Source organism: Convolutriloba macropyga, chromosome 9 (genome assembly GCF_964194025.1).
Source record: "Convolutriloba macropyga chromosome 9, txConMacr16.3, whole genome shotgun sequence".
NCBI classification, from domain to species: domain Eukaryota; kingdom Metazoa; phylum Xenacoelomorpha; order Acoela; family Convolutidae; genus Convolutriloba; species Convolutriloba macropyga.
The window spans coordinates 7,953,873-7,968,348 of NC_134476.1; the positions used below are offsets into that span (position 1 = coordinate 7,953,873).

A 14,476-nucleotide genomic window follows, 5' to 3' on the forward strand; every position below is an offset into this window, starting at 1 on the left:
TGAAGTCAAATCAACGTCGACTTGATTCTTCTATTGACGCAAAAAATGGCAATATAAAATTTTTTCATTTTTTTTCAAAGTGGGCCACTGAACTAAAGATAAGAAAGTATGGCTCCCTCGTTGCCATAGGAACTTGATTTTGTTTGATAGGCATCCAATGGTTATCTTTGACTACGAAATTGACAATAAAGTTCATGATGGAAACAATTTAAGGTTAAATTGTATTTTAAAGCTGTGATAGTTCTTGATAACTTCAACTCAGATTGTTCTATAAGGGCAAAATCATTCACCGGGAAGATTATTTCAAATTTTTATTGCCTACATCAGCAAGATCACAGAGATGATTTAATTTTTTCTCGGGCATTTTATGTGTGTTTGCGTGTGCTTGAGGGTGTTTGTGTGTGTGTGTGTGTGTGTGTGTGTGTGTGTCTGTGTGTGTGTGTGTGTGTGTTTGTGTGTGTGTGTGTGTGTGTGTGTGTGTGTGTGTGTGTGTATGTGTTTTTTTCTGTGTCGAGGATGTTGGTTGGTCTTTATTTTAGTTCATATATCGGCTCTGGTTTAACGGCTTTTGAATTTACTTACACACAATATAACGTATTTTAATTTTTTTTGCAAAAAACGTCAGTTCAGCCGCTGTATTAAATTTCCGCGCCCATGATCAAATACAGTTGTTCATTTCAATCACGCTGCATGGTTCATTGGTTGCTTTGTTTCCCCCTTTATCCCGTTTGTGACATTCTAATACTTGATTTGATAATTTCTCGTATTCTGTTTTGGCCTTTCTTTCTTTTGTTGGCCAGGGCGTGCCAGCAAAACATTGCCAAAACTGAAAAGAGCCAACAAACTATTTGATAATTATGAGCGATAATTATTAAAATGTTGACACGTGTGAACATTTTTTTATTAATTGAAAGTAATCATTATAGTTACAAGTCGAGACGAATCTTGTAGGATGTTGCATTTTATTTACAATAAATTGTATTCAAAACAAATTTTCAAAAAAGTATTTATTGACCATAACTCTATTCCTCTTTTCATCATTGAGTTACCGTAGCCAAAATTCCGCAGCTTAAATTCTACTGCTGTTTAGCGATAGGCTTATTTTGCAATGTGCATTATTGAGGGGGTTCAGATTCTGAATAATTTTTTGATAATTACTTTGTTTTCAAACCATTTTAAAAAAACTCATCAACAGACTTCTCAAAGCAAACGGAAACCAATGTGATGAGCAGAAACAATATTTTTAAAAACAAAACAAAATCGGATCTTTTCCGCTAGTCCCCCCCCCCAGTTATATATAGCCGCAAAAACCTTGGCACCCCCCACAATGTTAATGTTTTGCTCCCTTCTGGAAAATTTACTTATGTTTAAAATTGCATGCCTAGTAAAATACATCCAACAACTATCAACAACTATTTTTTAGCAAAATCAGAGTACTCTAGACCCGTTTCAAAGTACAAGACCCATTTCAAAGTACTAGACTCATTTCAAAGTACTAGACCCATTTACAAAGCACATAATTCCTAAAAATGCAACAAGAACAGTGGTGGCCAAGCCAGCGATAGGCAAGCTAGCCGAATATTGAAAATGAGGTCAAGTAAGAGAAAAAATTTTGAGATACTCATATTTTAAGTTGCCCCAGGCGGCCAGGTGGGCGCTCTTCGCCCGCTTCTTGGCTTTGCCGCGATAACCTGCCTGCAGTTTACGGATTACATCCCACAGCGGATGAGAGGCATGGCCACCCGGGCAGAGGTGTCACCGCCATTCAACGCAAAATTATGTAAGATAAGCGATGAATGCGGACAATTTTGTAAGATAGGCGGTGAATGCGGTGAAACTACATAAATGAGGCAGTGAATGCGGTGAAAAAAAATTTATCGCCTGGTAGCGGTGAAATTACATAATTTCACTGCTAAATTTAGCGCTGAAATTACATATTGCTCGCGTTGAAAAAAGTGTCCAAATTATGTAAGACAAGCGGTGAATGCGGTGACATTACATAAATGAGGCAGTGAATGCGGTGAAAAAAAACCTTATCGCCTGGTATCGGTGAAATTACAGAATTTCACCGCTGAATTTAACGGTGAAATTGGGAATTAATGTAACTTCACCGCTAAATTCAGCGGTGAAATTCTGTAATTTCACCGGTACAAGGCGATAAGTTTTTTTTTCACCGCATTCACCGCCTGATTTATGTAATGTCACCGCATCCACCGCTTTGAAAAAGTGTCCAAATTTTGTAAGATAAGCGGTGAATGCGATGAAATTACTCAAATTCACCGCTTAGAAAAAGTGTTTAAATTGTGTGAGAACAGCAGTGAATGCAGTGAAATTACATAAATTCACCGCTTAACTTGATTGTGAAATAACAAAAATTCTCTGTTTAGAAAACGCTTCGAATGGTCTTTGTTCAACGAAGTTAGAACACATTTATTAAAAAACGCACGGAAATTTTACCCATGAATAATTATACATCTTTTTGAAACTTTTTTTAGGCGGTGACTTTATGTATGTTCACCACTAGAGTAAGCGATGAACTTACAAAAGTCACCACATTTCAACACAAAAGTTGTAATTTCGCCGCTAATCTTATAAAAAGTCAACGTGTATGTTTTACAAAAAGTAGAGTCAATTTGATTTAAATTCCAAACAAATATGCTAGATTTTAGTGAGAAGTGGCGCAGTGGAAGAAGGGGCTGACTTCCAGGGTGTGAGAGGTTCAAATCCGTACAAGGACGGTAACTTGTAGTAAGCGGTGAAATGTGGCGAATTTTTGTAAGTTCATCTCTTACTCTAGCGGTGAACTTACATAATTTTTTACGCATTCAGCTCATCTCACCGCAAAATTATGTACAAAATTTGTAGTAAAAAAAAACAACTTTTCACCGCTTATCTTATATATTTTTCCGATCTTTTCTCGACGCGGGCATGGACAGCGGCCCGCTGAGGCTTGTACCCAGTAGATATCTCAAAATTGAGGTACCTTTGTTTCTTTTGTGCATTGGAATACGTTATGCACTATAATACTATGCGCCGTGTTGATTTGAACGGCTAATAATACAATATTTCTGATGAATTGCGTAACTATTACAAAACTTTCGTCTTGTTCTTATGCCGGTTTTACTTCAACTGTCTCTATGACCACCAATAAAACCAAGTTTTTTATTCTTATTTTACAATATTTACAGTGCGCTAATATTATGCGCGTACCCGGAGTCTAGTGCCAGTCCATTTCAGGGCTGAATCTTCAACTTTCTATTATAAATCGAGGACCCAGAACTGAATCAGACTATCTGAAAGCCTTTTTACGAAATCTCTCAGCAGTGAAAACCACGAGCAACTTTTTATCATTTAATTTTACTTGGCATAGAAAATCCATTGTTATTTCTGACCGGAGTAACATCATAGAATAAACAGTAAAAATATTGAAAACGAAATCTCGAATATTGTAGTTTTTTCTCAACGTGTCGCACGAATAGGGGGGAAGGGGATTCTTGGTGGGGGTTGGGGTTCATGATGGGGAGTTACTATTACTAAAAGTACAATGTTAAAGAGTGCTGGTGGGGGAGGTTAGGGGCGACATTTTATCCACTTCTTTGTGATTGTCGGTGACAATGATGTTCAACCATGAAGCCCTAATTACAATTTGCCGACATTTTTAACATTCAAGGGCGCAATTTGGCCAACATGTGTCGAATTTACAGAACGCATGCGTCATCGTGATTTCAACCCAAATGTAGTCTCAAATTAAAATGCTTATTTGTCAGAAAAACTTGATGTGCGCTTTAAAAGTACAAAACTTGTTAAAAAAGGCTTTTAGCACATGAACACGTTTCATGTCAACCGATATGGACAAGGGAACCAGCATATGTTTGCAATGATTCTCTCAGTTTTTGAGGAGTTGGTCAATCATTGGTAGACGGATAGTAATTGTCTGTGCAAAAATGCTTTGCACTCTGTTTTACTTTTTGTACTCTGTTTTTACTCTTTTGTGCTCTGTCGTATCCTGTTTTATCTAGTACCCTGTAACATTGTGTAATATTTGTTCAAGCAAGCCTTCTTAACTTGTTGTTATGCAAGCTTGTATGAGGCTGTGATTCATTTGTGGATTCTCCATTGGCAGCTCAGATTTTTTTCTGATGTATGAGTTATCAAAATGGATTGTGTCTGGTCAAAACGGGACATTGTCATCTTGATTTGGATCATCTGATGTCAAGCAACAGCTGCCGAATGTCCAAAAGTGGCAGGTAGTGACACTTCTGGACGCTGTCAGACCCACTGACCGGCGATTCGACGGGTTCGCCTCTCGCAATTTGACACACAGGTGGTTTGAGGTCACACAAGTTCAACATGCCAGTTTCACAGTTCAGCGTGCCAGTTCAAAGTGTATTTAAAAAAATCTGAAAACCTATCAGTATAGAGAACTACCTCACTTATTTTCATTGAGATATGCTTGTAAACTTATTTTTTTCATCAGAAATAAGATATTTTTAATAGAAAGAAGCTTTTCGAACCTTTTCTATGTCATTGGGTAGATCTTTTTATGAGATCGAATGACCATAGAGCGTTCAGATTTAATCATCCTTGAGCACAGTATGATCAGTAAAAACTGGTTTTTTTTCACATTCCGAACAGTAAAAAACCATCGATGAGTCATCCTGTGTTGCATGATGATCAGCGAGAAACCAGGGATTAGTCATCCTAAAATACAGACTGAGCAGAGATTTGCAAGTGAAAAAGTCGGACTGTACAAAAACAGAAATTTTCCATAATGTACAGTCTAAAAAGTGCCATGATCAGAAATCTTGACAGAAAAAAATATAATGGAGATTTAATGATTCAGCACTGGACTCCAACCCGACCTAGCTCGTTGTAGTAATTTCAAACCACCTTTCTTTTAATATTTTCCAATTGCTAATTCACGTGTATTCACATGTAATGAATTCAAATGCATGCATAATGCGGCCGCGGAAAAGATCCATAATATCTACAGCATTGCCCTCATTGCAACAAAAATTAGCAAAAATTTTTTTACAGTCTCTACCACTTTGATTGATAATTTACCACTCATCAACTTTAACCACGCTTTTTATGAGAGCAGCCTGTTAAATTTTTCAAGTTGTTGCCAAATTAGCTTATTTTATCATTTTATCATAATGGTTTTGAATTATGCATTATCCGGTTTTTGTCTAGTGTTTTTTTAATTGAAACAAGTGCCGTGAACTAAATATCGCGAGGATTTATGAGTAATTGTTTCGTTTTGTCTACTTGTGACATAATTGCTGGGTGAGAAATAACGGCTGTTTAGTTACCTAAAAAATGCCATGGCGCAAACCTATTCATCACGTTTTTGTTTAATCCAGTTATCAATTCTGCTTTGTTTATTCTCATTTATGTACTATTATCCGAAATATTTGCCTTTCTATAAAACTAACGGCAACATAGTTTTACGTCAACAAGAACTTCAATTTGATTTGGTAGAAAAAAAGCAGCTTCCATTTTGCCAGAGAGATGACCAGTTTTTACAGTTCAAAGGTGGGTGGTGAAGCAGTTATATAATAAACAATCATTTCACGCCAGATACTGATCAGTTTTTAGATCTAAGATTTATCTGAAAATTGTGCTTAAGTGAGCTCAATTTTGGCTCAAAATGCTTAAAGATTTATTGGCTGAAATTATTTTAGGGCTTGACTAATTTTCAGACTATACAGTTAGCTTGGGCGAACTCTATAACCTCAAGGTAATCATACTGTACATAAATAAACTTGAAATATTCTGGAGATGCATTGTTTCAAAACTGAATTAAGCTTTTACTCTTGAAATGTGCTGGTTCAGCGCTGAAATGCTCCGAGACTCAAGTCCGGGATTTTATCAGAAAAAAAAATTTATTTTAAGAAGAGTTATCAAAAATTTATCTGTTTTCCGTTTTTCCTGTCTCAGTTTCGATAGAGGAAAGGAAGAAAAAGAGGTGTAATTATGGGAAGACACAAAAGAATCTTTTAAATTTTATTGAATTCCCGAATTGCATCTAATTTGTTTTTTTTTTCAATAATGCTAAGAAAAGGGGCATCAGTACTGGGGTTTTTTTCTTCAAGATTTTGAAATTGCTTCAGCTCCGAAAAATTGACTCTGAAAAATCGCAAAATTTCAAAATGATAATAAGTTTTTCAAAACTAATATATATTGCCACATGCAGATTTGAAATAATTTGACTAGTTGTTTGATGTGAGGAAATGAGGCTCGTTGAAAATGGTAGTAGCTTTTTATTGTCATAAGAAAATAGCATGCTTAGAGAGAAAGTTTTTCATTGGCTTTTATTTAAAAAAATAGCTTCCATAGGTTTTTCAAAAAATAGTTTTTCATAGGTTTTTGGTCGAAGCAAACTTATCACAAATCAGTTTTAATTGATCAAAATCTCATTGGTTACCAAAAACCTTCGCCAAACAGCTAAAATGAATTTATCGAATCTACGAACACTTGTTATATTTTGGTTAAAAATATTGATTGCACACTTCAAAAAAATTATCATTCCCAGGCACAATTTGAAAACAGTTCATTGGAAATTTTCGGGTATAGTGGTTCAAAAAAAAATTTGGCATATTTGAACACTGGAGTAGTGGGCATTGGTCCAAATTTGCTTAAATGCAGAAAATTAAATATGTTTGTAAGGAAAACGAGTAATTTTCTAACCTGACTTGAAAGTAAGCCGGAAGTTATGTAATAGTTATGTAATCTGTAAGAAACAATACACCGTTAATCGTTACAATGAAGATTGAGCTTAGTTATTGTAACTTTTAATGTATTCGAGTGCACAATAGAAAATAAAGTACGCCCTTTGTAGACATTTTGTGGGTGCGAGCTTATGAATATAGCTGTCTATGGCCATGTTTTTCTCTGGGTTTTAATCCGGAAATTTCTGGCCTGCCAGGGACAATTTAAAAAACAACCATTTCGAAATTTTTGGGCTAACTTGATTCTTTTCTACAAAATTCGGCTTGGACCCCTATCGGCTTGTTTGACCGCCATCAAATATATCTGGTCTTCAAGGGGCTTTTACTGGTGGTTAGTTTTTTCAGTCTGATAATGCAGTGGATTGCTAGAACTAAGAAGCAAACTTTTCAACACGATGTAGCAATAGCCTCTTTCTTTACCAAACAGAGCGAGAAATTTGATAAATGGAAAAATGACTAACATTGACTTAGACATCACTGTTCAATTAGTTTATGCTGGTGTTCAATGTAATACTTTTAGCAGTCAATACATATTGTTAAAGTGATCCTAGAGCTCATGTATGTGAATTCATAAACCAAGTGAAAAAATTTTGCGACAATCTTTTTCTCATTTCAGTTTTAACTAGCATTTCCAATTAATTTTTCAATTTTTGGTCATCGTAAATTAAACTCAGATAATAGACGAAATGCCTTAGTTGAGAAATCAGGCAAAAATAGAAATCGAAAATTGATAATTTACTGTTATATTATACCTTCGATAATCTGTTATAAATATTCAGCGTTTCCTGTTTTCAAATCACCACATTACAATTGTTTTTGTATAACGGAATGGGTGGTTCTTGTTTTTTTTCAAGGAGCTTTTGACTCATCGAGCTTCATTTATCATAGAGCGTTTAATAAACGTAACAGTTTTCATTTCCAGTCCAAATTTTCAGCCAAAAAATCTGAAGGCCATTTTTTAAAAATTTCCTTTCTATTTCATATGAAACATTTAGCTAATATAGCGTTTAAATGCAGAAAAGAAATATGTTTGTGTCTAAAGAAAACAAGAGTTTTCTGAGCTCCTTAAAGAGAGCCAGAACATTCATTGCGTTAGACGCAACTTCAGAAAAACTTTTTGAGCCAAAACAGTTTTGCACCACGCGAGTGTAAATATTTCGGTGAACCTCAAGTAATTCAAAGTAAAGGTACGCCTACATAATAGTAAGCCGAAAGTAATGTAGTAGTTATGTAATCTATAAGAAATAATACATCGCTAATAGGTTGGTTAATAATATATCCACATCTAATGGTTGCAAGCAATGCGGACTGCTGTCAATGGCAACCAAACCTATCATCGTCTCTTGGATGTAACCCCGAAACCTCCGGCCTGCCATCCAGAAACATGCGGCCTGTCAGGGACAATTTTTAAAACAACCATCTCGAAATTTTTGGGCTAAATTGGCCCTTTTCACAATTTGCTTGCCTATCGGCTTGCTCGACTGCCATCAAATATATCTGGTCCTCAAGGCTTTTTACAGGCGGTTAATTTTTACAGTCTGTTAGTGCAGTGGATTGCCAGTAGAAAGATTCAAACCTTCCAACACGATTTATCATTAGCCTTGTTTTTATCAAACTGAGCAAGAAATTGGATAAATGGAAGAACGACTGACATTGAGATAGATATGAATGTTCAATTAGTTGATGCTGGTGTTCAACATAAAATATTCAGCAGTCATTACATATTTGTAAAGTAATTCTAGAGCTCATGTAGGTGAATTCATAAACCAAATGGAACCAAATAAACCAAAATTTTGTGACAATCTTGCTCAGAATTCAGCTTGAATTTCGCATTTTCTTTTAATTTTGAAATTTGTATTATCAAGAAAAAAGCTCAGATAATAGGCAAAAAGCCAAAAAAAATTTTGTGACAATCTTTTTCAATTTTCAACTTGAACTACCTTTTTCATTTATTTTTGAAATATCTATCATCATGAATAATCCTCAGATTACAGACAGAACGCAAAAATAGAAAACAAACTACATTTACTATTTTTTTGGTTAATATATCTTTTAGAATCTGCGATAAAAACTTCAGCGTTTGCAGTTTTCAAATCAAGATTTCAGAATTGATTTTGTAAACCGGAACTGGTTTTTCAAGGAGTTTTTGACTGATTGTGCTTGATTTATCATAGTGCGTATAATAAATCAATTCGTATAATTTTTTCATACGGTTTATGATGAACTGTGTATAACATGAGCTCAAAAACCTCTAAGAATGATAAATCACAAATCACAGAAAAAAAGCAAAAAAGCGGGAGAATAAAAGAAAAGGGATCTATTCTGTTTCGCCCCCCCCCCCCCCAGTGTTTTTTATGACCCCCCGATACAAATTATATGTTGTTATATAGCACGTTACTATGTAAGAAAATAGCACGTGCGTCTGGGGGTCATAAAAGATTTATGCTCACTAAACTGGGGGGGGGGGGGGGGGCAAAACAGAATAGATCGAAGAAAAGTCACCGAAATGAGATTGACCAAAAACGTTCAATGACAGAATCTAATAACCATTCTAACAGTTAATTCCACCTCCTCTTATTTACCATAAAGGCCAAAAGCTGCTTAAGTGATGAACATTCTTGGAAATCATACAACGAACATATAAGGCTCCACGCAAGATTTACAAAATTTTTGATCTTGCAATTATTAGTTCAGTAAGTGATATATGTCATCTTTTTAGGGCTAGTAACAACGATATATGATCATCCTACGGTTGCTAAGGTTCATAAATCCTAAATTTCCTCTTTTTGAACTATTCTTTAAAACTTAATGCTGCAACTGCGTCACTAATTGAAGGCTAAGTAGCTTTCCCACGAAACAATATTCCTCAGGTACAAATATGAACAAAATTGGTGATGTTAAGAACCATCCTTTAGCTAGAAATCAATTTCCTAACACAGCAGTAATCCGAGACTCCGAGATTTCAAACGCAAACAAGACAGCATTTTTGCAACAGCTCGAAACCGTGTTTCATACTACTACTATTTTTGAACAATTGCTCATTCTCAGTTTTTAATCTAATCAGATTTTTTTTTCGGTTTTGCCAGGATTGAGATTAGTTGATCGATGACAGGATTAGTTGTATTAGGAAACATAAATCATTGCACTAGATTAAACATTGTCTAATAGTTAATATAAACCGATTTGAAGTCCTCATTTGTTATTAGGAAAAGATTTTGTCAGGTTATAATAAAAACCCGCAATATTTGCAGTTAACAGTTGTTCAAGTTCTGTATAATCAAAAATACAATTTATTCCATAGAAAAAGGTCACCTATTTTGTGCCAAAAATGTTTGGTAATCTAATCCGTAGAAATATTTATTATTAATTTTAAGTAATCGATTTTTTGAGATTCCTTTTGGTTGCTTTTTCAAACCCAAAGTTTTGCGTGTAATTAAGTTGTGCAATACAATGAGTCACAGTTTTCAATCATATGATAAGTTCTCGATTAATACTACTCATGCAATATAATAATAATAATAATAATAATAATAATAATAATAATAATAATAATAATAATAATAATAATAATAATAATAATAATAATAATAATAATAATAATAATAATAATAATAATAATAATAATAATAATAATAATAATAATAATAATAATAACAATAATAATAATAATAAAAATAATAATAATAATAATAATAATAATAATAATAATAATAATAACAATAATAATAATAATAATAATAATAATAATAATAATAATAATAATAATAATAATTGTGATGCTAGACTTATAAGAATAAGATCTAAGCTCTAATCGAAAAGAGAATATTCAACGCACAACTTTATTCGGTGAAAGCTAAGGCAGAACTGCAGTTGACCTTTTGTCAGTCTGCACACTTAGTGCGTAGTACCAGTTAACTTTGAACATAAGAGACAATCGTCGGACGATTGCATATAGTTAACAATGTTAATGTATATATACTGCATGAAAGAATTATTAATTTACTGCATCATAACATATGTAAAATAGAAATGTTTGTAATGGTAATACACATGTACCACATTTCCCCTCGGGAGAAATAACAAAGTTTTTTAAAAGTTTGTTAGACAATTGTAAGGGCATTGTTTAGAGTTCATGTGGGCTTAGTTCTCTCTCTCTTGACTCTTGTGATTGGAGCGATACTTCCAGCACCTGTCCTTCGGCCAGAGGTGATACCGGCTCAGTCTCAGTAGGCTCTTGTGTTTGGCCTGTGGTTGGTGATGTACTTCTACGTTCTTCCGGCCCTTGCGTGGAATCGTCCTGCGCACTTGGATCCGGTTGGAAGTTTGCGATGCCCTTGGGGCTTTTAATTGGAGTGCTGGTTTGGGTCTCGTCTGTGTCGTCGTCAGTGGATAGAGTTTCGGTCTGGCCGTATTTTGTTGTCTTCTTTTTGAGTCTATTGCTTCGTCGTGGCTTTTTGCCTTGGTTGATTTCATGTATGTCTATCGACTCTTGTGGTTCATAGTCTGCGTCTTTTGGGTTGGCTTCGGCCGTTGCCTCGTGGGCTGGGATGGTATCGTCACCATCTTCTTCTTGCGAGGATGCGTATTGGTCTTTGTGTTGCTTCTTCGCGTCCCCTTTTTTAGGAGACTGTACAAATTTCCTTTTCGGTGGGACTTTTGTGCGATGGACTTTCGCGAGGTTGGCCAGGTTGGGATTGGTGGGTGAATCTTGCAATCTTTTGCGGATTGTGCGTTCGCCTTTTAGTTTGGTCATTTGCTCTTTTTGGTGGATGTTCATCGTTCGCTGCAGCTTTTCATGGTGATTGATTACCGTCTTTCGTGCCGCGAATTGGATTAAGGGAATTTGGGGCTGTATGGACGTACCGAATCTAGCTACCTCGGACTTGTGGAGGACGGTGTCGTCTTGTGCCGGGTATTTGATCGTTAGCGTTGAGCCGGATGTTTTGACTAATGCTGCCCCTTCTGGAATTGCTTCGTACAAGCCTTGTAGTTGTTTCTTGCTGCGTGTTGAAGCAATCGTTTTTTTTGCTAGTTGTAGGCCTTTACTGGATTCGGCGATCGGTTGCAACGTTGATTGTGTGGTCATTCGGAATGTTCGAGGGATCTCGCCTGTGTCGTTCTTGGCTGCTGTGAGCATCCTCTCTTTTGAAGTTCGTACCTCCTCGTCGCTGTCAAGGTCCTCTTGTTCCCATCGTTCGTCGGATATCAGCTCGTCCGCTCCCATGATGTTGTCATCTAAATAGTCATGTTGTACATTTGGCCATTTTAAATTTCTACTATCAGGTTTTGTTGTTAGATTGGTTATTGGCGTATTGGCGGGGCGCCCAAAGTGCGCTTCGAATGGTGATATATTGGTTGCTTTTTTTCGACATATTCTTAGTTCTTGTGCGATTTGTTTTAAGGATTGTTTTATATTAAACGGGTGTTGTCTGGGATCTAGCTTGATGCACCCTAGTCTTCGTTTGACCGTTTGAATTAATCTTTCGACGAGGCCTATCGATCTATGGTCGTTTGCGGGTGCAAATATAATTTTAATATTGTTTCTGTTGCACAAGTCTCTAATTATATTACCCTTTTGGCATCTAGTTTGGTCCATTCGTATAGATCTAGGTACCCCATGTATTGACATATATTTATTTAGGAAGTGTTCTACGTTTGTTGCATTCGCGTTATTATATAATTTAAGGGATGGAAATTTTGAAAATCGGTCGATGCAAGCGAGAAAGTATATTTCCCTTCCTTGACCGTCTACTATTGGTCCACCAAAGTCTATCTGGATTTCTTCGTTTGGTTCGACGCATGGTTTCATTGGTGACCATTTAGTTTTTGGTATCATGCTTTTAAGGTTCTTACCAAATTCAGTGCAGGGGCGGCATGTTTTTGCCTTGTTTATGAGGTCTCTGTTAATGAAGGGCCACCAGAGTCTATTCGCTAGTTCTGTCATTCCCCATGAGCCGGGGTGGGTAGCATGCAGAACATCAATGACTGCCTCTTTAAGTGCATTGGGAATCGTGAGGCGGTTGTCCAGTAGTATGCAGCCATCGTTTACGCTCAGTTGGTTCCAGTGGGCGTATATCTGTTTGCTCACTGCTTTGCATCGGCGTTCGTCGTTCTGGATTATGCAATCTCGAATCTCTCTTAGCACACTGTCTCTATTGGTCATGGCTGCTATTAATGTCGAGCTGAACACATCTCTGATTGCTTTATCCAGTGTTGTATTTGATGTTGTTTGTTCTTCTTGTTGAGGCGGGGGGTGGTTTTCTTCTTTGTTGGGGCTTAGGTAGGTGGTGAATGATAGTGGACATCTTCCTGGGCTCTTTGGGGAAGTGTTTTGCATTTCGTCTCTTTCTGTTTGCATTTCTGGAAAAATTTGTTCTTGTGTTAGCAACTGATTGTTATTTGAGTTATTTGGCAAATGCGGTTTTGCAATCGCTTGTTGTGTGACTTTTTGTTCAATTACGTCATTCCTCGTCACGCGGTTTTCTATATTGGGATTGGAATGTTGTCTGCGTAGGCTGTAATTATGTTTTTTTTGAACTACTTTTGTTTTTGTCTTATGACTTTGTGCTCTAGGCACTTTGATTTTGGAATCGTCCCGCGATTCCAGGGGTGTTTTTCTCGGCCGGCCTCTTTGACGTTTAATTGCAGTCGTTGTGTTTGATGTCTTGGAATCGTCGTGCATTTCCAGTATCGGGAATTTTCGTGGTCTACCGCGTTGTCTAATTGCATTAATTGTTTTAACTATAGCATCTATTTGTGCTATTACAAAGTCTTCGTCGTACATGCTAATTGGTTTTGCGGCGCCGTGGGGGTTTCCAGATATGTAATCTGTGAGGCCTATCTTTGAGCCTGGTATATGTTCTATATTAAAGTGGAATGGGATTAGCCGATCGCACCAGCGGGTTAATCTGCTTTGGTGTGCCTTTGTTGATTTATCTTTAAGTATGGATAGAAGTGCCCGATGGTCTGTTTGTACAGTGAAATATTGACCATATAAATAATGCTTGAAATGTTCCGGTGACCAAACTATGCCTAGGAGTTCGAGCTCGTTAATGCTGTATTTTTCTTCAGCTTTGTTTAGAAAACGCGATGCATATGCTATTGTTTCCCAACCGTTGTTCGATTCCTGCTCGAGCACTGCTCCGAGCCCGGATCGTGATGCGTCTGTACGTACCCGTGTTTTTCTCGACTGATCAAAATGTGTGTTTTCGGTTATGTTTTTTATGTGTTCTTTTATTTTTTCGAATGCTTTTTGATGTTTTGTGGTCCATACGTATTTGTTATCTTTTTTCAGTAATTCTCGAAATATTCTGCATTGTGTTGCTAAATTCGGAACGAATTTTGTTAGGTGGTGTACACTACCCAGGAAAGATTTTAGTTGTTTACATGTGTTGGGTGCTTTTAGGCTTTGTATGGCTTCGGTTTTGGTCACTAATGGTTTTATACCGTGTTGATTGATTTCAAATCCTAGCCATTCTATTTTATTTTTTGCAAAGTGACATTTTTCTAAGTTTATGCTTAGATTTTCCTTGTCGAGTCTATCCAGACATTCGAATACTTGTTGTTTATGGTTTTTTATTCCTCCGCCCGTGACAATCATTATGTCGTCCAGGAAACTGTATGTGTTTTTGAGGCCCCTTAATGTGGTGTCTATTGCTTTTTGGAACTCTGCGGGCATATCTGTTAGGCCATAAAAACCTGTAATGAATCTATATGTTCCTGTAGCTTGACCGCCTATGATATTA

The 14,476-nt window shown here is 36.4% G+C and overlaps 1 long non-coding RNA gene across 1 annotated transcript in view; it reads left to right on the forward strand.

The window, feature by feature from the left end:
• The first annotated feature begins 711 nt into the window (after window positions 1-711).
• Window positions 712-14,476, forward strand: part of LOC142346012 (uncharacterized) — an 18,408-nt gene continuing 4,643 nt past the window's right edge. The window contains exons 1-2 of the long non-coding RNA XR_012759375.1: window positions 712-1,221; window positions 4,994-5,535. This is a non-coding gene — a long non-coding RNA (uncharacterized LOC142346012). The remainder of the gene's footprint in view (window positions 1,222-4,993; window positions 5,536-14,476) is intronic.